The sequence below is a fragment of the Phocoena phocoena genome, chromosome 5 (assembly GCF_963924675.1).
Source record: "Phocoena phocoena chromosome 5, mPhoPho1.1, whole genome shotgun sequence".
Classification (NCBI taxonomy): Eukaryota; Metazoa; Chordata; class Mammalia; order Artiodactyla; family Phocoenidae; genus Phocoena; species Phocoena phocoena.
In genome coordinates this window covers 120,722,461-120,728,460 of record NC_089223.1, presented here as the reverse complement: position 1 = coordinate 120,728,460, position 6,000 = coordinate 120,722,461, and positions in this window count along the sequence as shown.

The window sequence follows — 6,000 nt, the reverse complement described above, 5'->3', positions numbered from 1 at the left end:
TTAGTCCAATTCCTTTCTGAGCTGTGTCAGTTGTCATTTCATAACCTGTTGTTAGCCATCTAATTTCTGAGATCGTCATTCCTACTTAGTGCTGTTTTTTCAAAAACTTCAAACTAAATGATTTCTTTGAACTCAGAAATATTACTTTTCATCTGCTTTGTAGCTACATTTTTTTTTTTCTGGTGAGCTCTCATTGTCTGTTCAAATGTTATTTAATCCATTTTAATCTTTTGCCTTGTACTGAGGTCATTTGAGGTTAAATGGCATTTCTTTTTTCCCTCATGTTCAAATGACATGGATTTTTGTGAATCCCATCTCAGGAGGAGATTCTTGTGGAGGAGATGGGGATGGGCTGGGGCCAGTTACCCAGTTTCATGGCTCATCGTCTCTCTTCTGTTACAAGTGAAGGACTGAAAATATAGCCTTTCTCTGTAGTCCTTCTCTGAGTGTCAAAGCTAAGTCTGGTTGGAAAGATTTTCTACCTCCAGCTCTGTGTTTCCAAGAGGTCTATGGACCTTGCCTTCAAGGTTACATTTATCTTCAGAGCTCTTATTCCTCCAAGTTTGCTGGCCACCCATCCTAATACAAAATGACATTGTTTCACCATTCCCAATGTAGCTCTTCTCTCTCCCTTATTCCAAGTGTTCCTGCCCTGCTTTATTTTACTTGCTTCCAACCTTTTTTTCCCCTCAGAGTGTGACTCAGTTCTCCTGGAAGGAAGTATTGAAACCGAGTTCCCCTAAAACCGAGTTCCCTTACTGAGTTTATGATTAGTCTCTCTATCCAAAACTTTATTCCCATCCTTGTCCCCTCTGATCTCAATCCTGTGCTAACTGAACTAATCAACCAGAGTCAGATGACTAAGACTGCTGCTGTTGATAACATCATTAATGTACTAAAATTGCTGTTGTTAACATCATTAATGTACCAAAATCGCTATTACAGATGCCATCATTAATGTACAAACTCAGGTTGTTTCTACAGGGTAAGACGAGTTAACAGACCCCCCAAGCCATGGACCACTTGGCCAGAGAATTGTAAACCAGAGACATCCTGACTCCCAAAACTATAATTAAGAAATGTCACAAGATGATAATTAATCCCAATCTCTGTGTTCTTCCCCTCTTAAAACTCCTAACTCAAAGACTAAGTTGGAGTGGATCTGGGGCTTGCCTCCCACTGCCTTGCTTGGTGCCCTGCAATACATCCTTACTTCACTGAAAATTCTGGCTGCCAGAGTCTGGCTTTCTGTACTGAGTGCACACGAGCCCTTTGCTTGGTTACAGCATGCGCTGGATATTTCTGATATTCTTCAGAGCTTAGATCACCACAGCACTAGTCAATTCTCCTACATCTGCTATGTAAAAAAATAATAATAGTAATACAGAAACCTCAATTAAATAGAGCTGGGAGACCAGAACGGGAGCTCTCATGCCCTGGGACAATAGCAGAGCCCAACAGGAAGAAGACAAACTCATCTTCTTTGCTGGCAAGGACACAGCCAATGAAAAGCCATGGACTCTGTTTTGCTGAAACCCTTCCAACTTCCTTTTCCTCCCTATGAAAGTGTTCTCCTGCCCTGGCCACGTGGGGAACTTGCATGTGGCTCTCCACGGTTGCAGACCCTGAATTGCAGTTCTCTGCTGATCCTGAATAAACCCATCTTTGCAGGAGAAATATCTGGTAGTCTGTTAATTTCAGGCAACAACATAGACACATAGAGTTGGGGTTATTTTGTTTGTTGTTGTTTTGCACTCACCCAGAATGTGATGCCCGTGGGTTAGTTCTCAAACCTGCTTACACTTTTTTTTCCATTCATATTTCCTTTCCTTTTGGAAGTACTTGTTAGCAATTTTGGGGACTGTAGCTCACAGTGACCTGTCAGTAACCCCTTCACTCTTGCTGCTTCCCAATTCCCTTCTGCTGATCTTGCAACTCTCCAGCCTCTGGGTGGGCAGGCACACTTGCCTATAATCTGGAATACGTTTCCTACAATTCCATTGCTGGAATCTTTTTAAAGATTGTTTTTTGAAGAACTAATTAACCCCTGGTCCAGGAGGCGTTATTTACCTTTGGGAAAATGGGCTATAATGTAGAGGTAAGTTAACTGCAAACCTCTTTGTAGTCTGTAATATTCAAGAGGCAGGTTGGTCTCACAAAGATATCAACACTGCACTGGTCTTTTAAGAAATGTCTATACCTGCTTATAGATAGGGTTTCTTGAAAACCCCACTTACTTAGATGAATCAAGTTTTTTCAAGGGACTGTCCTCAGTTTGCAAGGACAGAAAAATCCCTCGAGTAATTAAAATTTAAAGGTATTTCTTATAAGAATTAGAAAAACAGCTGATAAACCACATGAGAGTACAAAGCTTTTTTAAAATCTGGGAACAAAACAAACTTACAAAATCTATATTAGAGTGAGACTTCTAGTTTCAAAGGAAAGTATTTATTACAAGATCTACTCAGTACTTAATAGTATGAATACATGCAAATACGAACTTCATTAAAAAAAACTATATTCAATGAGCTGAACATCAATGTGAATATTAGTGGCACTCATAATCTTCGTACTATTTTAACAAAAACTACGTGTTAATAGTATACAGAGGGAGAATAAAAGTATCGCTATCTACTCAAGTAAAATAATATCCTTTATTTTTAAAAACAGTTCAATACTCAACATTGTTATTATTCTAACTGTGAACAAAGACGGTATGTATAATTGGAATGATTATCTGTGCAAAGTTCTCACATTATAAGACAAGCACCAAACCAAAAATGATATTCTTTTACCCAAGCATGAACATAATCAAATTACATTCTCTGATACATTTAAAGTAGCTCTGTAAATAAACCAGGCATTCTCTTTTCTTTTGTTGTTACCTTACAGAAAAAAAAAAAGCTTCATATCACAATTAATGCTTAAAAATATATACTTTTTTTTTTTTTTTAGCGGTACACGGGCCTCTCACTGTTGTGGCCTCTCCCATTGCGGAGCACAGGCTCTGGACGTGCAGGCTCAGCAGCCATGGCTCATGGGCCCAGCCGCTCCGCGGCATGTGGGATCTTCCTGGACCGAGGCACGAACCCGTGTCCCCTGCATCGGCAGATGGACTCTCAACCACTGCGCCACCAGGGAAGCCCAGAAATATAGACTTTGGAGCCAGATAAAACCTTAGTTCAAATTCCAGCTCTACTACCTATTACTTAGGCAAGTTTCTTAACCTCATTAAGCTAATTTCCTCAACCATAAAATGCAGAAAATAGATGTTGCAAAGATTGAGACTACATATGAGTTATGGGCTGAATTGTGTTCCTCCGCCAATTCATACCCTGAGGTCCTAAACCCCAGTACCTCAAAATGTGACTGTATTTGGAGATAGGGTCCTGAAAGAGGTACTTAAGTTAAAATGTGGTCACTAGGGTAGGCCTTAACCCAATATGACTGGTGTCCTTACAAGATGAGGAAATTTGGACAAAGATAGGTACAGAGGGAAGATATTATGAAGACACGGGGAAAAGACAGCCATCTACAAGTCAAGGAGAGAGGCCACAGAAGAAACCAGCCCTGCCCACACCTTGATCTCAGACTTCTAGCCTCCAGAATTGTGAAAAAATAAATTTCTGTTGTTTAAGCCACCTAGTATGTGGTACTTTGTTGAGGTGACCCTAGCAAACTAATGCAATACATAAAGAATTTAGAATGGTGCCTGGAACATGATAGGTAATGAGTAACTTAATTAATACGATTATTTTCTCAGAGCTCTTCTAATATTCATTTCCAAAAACTACACACATAAATTCAGGCCTTATAATGTTCAATTTATGGCTAAGTAGCAAAAGAGACTTCGTTGGGACAGGCAGTCTGCCATGGGCTCGAAGCATCCCTGCATGTCCTTGCTGGGTATTGAGTCCTCTTTTTCCAGGCCACTTCTCAAGTCTGTGTTTGCAGTGAGCAACCTTGAATGATGATGTAATATCTTTCTCCAGACTAAGAATAGGCTTACTTGTGCTTACTATAAAAGTAGTGAATCGGGGGGCTTCCCTGGTGGCGCAGTGGTTGAGAATCTGCCTGCCAATGCAGGGGACACGGGTTCGAGTCCTGGTCTGGCAGGATCCCACATGCCGCGGAGCAACTAGCCCCGTGAGCCACAACTACTGAGCCTGCGCGTCTGGAGCCTGTGCACCGCAACGAGAGGCCGGGATAGTGAAAGGCACGTGCACCGCGATGAAGAGTGGCCCCCGCTTGCCACAACTAGAGAAAGCCCACGCACAGAAAAGAAGACACAACACAGCAAAAATAAATTAAAAAAAAGAAAAAGTTGTGAATCGCCTGAGCTCAGTGTTCCTCTACTGTAACACAAACTACCATGTGTGCTGACATTCATCATGGGCTCCTTATGTCACCCCTGAGGGACTTGAGAGCGCAGGGGACCAACATAAATTAACATGAAGCTCTGGTTACTTTTATAAAGTCCTTTGTCTCTGACCCAGGAGTCTCGAGTCTTCTGCCAGTGTTGCATGAAATTTTAATAGGCCAACTTGTTAGCTTGTAAACAGAGCAAAATCCCAGACCCTGCATAGTTCTTGCCAGTTTTAACTTGAGAGAACCACGGTTCTCTGGAAAAGATGAGCCCCAGTGGGTGGGGTTAAGAGATATGATTCCATGGGTTCCATAGTGAATGCTTTCACTCAAGTAGTGGGTAAGGGGGAGGGGATTATGGGCTGCCTACTGTCTACCTGTTAATGAACATTTGGAGACTAAGTATGAGAGAGAGGTCATACAACCAAATGGTGTCTTGGTTGTTGCCCACTCATGCTGGGTGGGAGAAGGAAGAATGTGAACACGACAACAAGGCAGCGTGCCCCATGGCACAACCTGAGAAGAAACCGGCTGCAGCCACCAAGTCAAGGGGTCCCCAGAGCTGAAAGAAATGCTGTCAGCAAGGAAGAAATACAACGTTTTTATGTGGGATCTTAGTTCCTCGACCAGGGGTCAAACCCGCACCCCTTGCGCTTGGGAGCATGGAGTCTTAACCACTGGACCACCGGTGGCTGAGGAAATACAACTCTGAGTAGACCAAAAATACAAGCTTGTTGAGCACAAGTTGGGCAGCTGATCAAAACCAAAAGTAAACACAAAGTGTTGCTTCCTGGCATGGAGCCGTTCTCTCCCTCTACACTTAATACCTCCGGCACCCTCCACCCTGAAGTCATTTGTTGTCCGGAAAAAGCCAAGTGTAACGGGGGAACTCTGGGGAAGAAAGTGACTCAAACTTTTATAGCTCTGTTAGATACAGGTGCCCAAGGGACCATGCTGCCCAGTCCCTGAGGGACGTGGCTACTGGGCACAGGGTGGCCCAAGGTACCCAGGACTGCAGGGCACTGGGGAGATGCAGTGGTCAGCGGAGGACAGAGAAAAAGATCCCTGGAGCCTGGGTGCTCTCCAGACACTAGGAAGGGCACGGGGAGAAGCTGGCACCAACACTGAAATGCAGAGTCAAAAAAACAACCCCAAAAACAAAACCTCCCTGCCTGCCGCCCTCACCCTCTGCTCCTTCCTGAGCTACCCGTCAAGGAGATAACACCAACTCTTGGCAACTGTTAAAGCCCCTAATGCGAAAGTGTTAAACTTCTTGGTCCATGTTTCCATAGGGGGAAAAAGTGACTAAAGGTAACTGACAGGATTGGAGCAAATCTTGCAGTAAAGGAAAAAAGTGACCCTGTGGGTGGGTCCCAACGGCCCAATTCAATGTACTATTATCATGAAAATACATAACTGGCATCGAGGTGTTATGTGCTTGAACTTAAATGCTCATTAAGTGCCAGAGGAGATTCTCTCACGCGGGGTATTGCTACAAGTAGAGAAATGAGACAAGCTTCCGGCCAGCCACCACCATGCCCTGACCCATCCTAACCCATCCACAGGGTGGGACTGAGTGTGTGCCTCTGTGCTCTGATGCCTCCGATGTTCACTATACAGGTGATATACAGACGT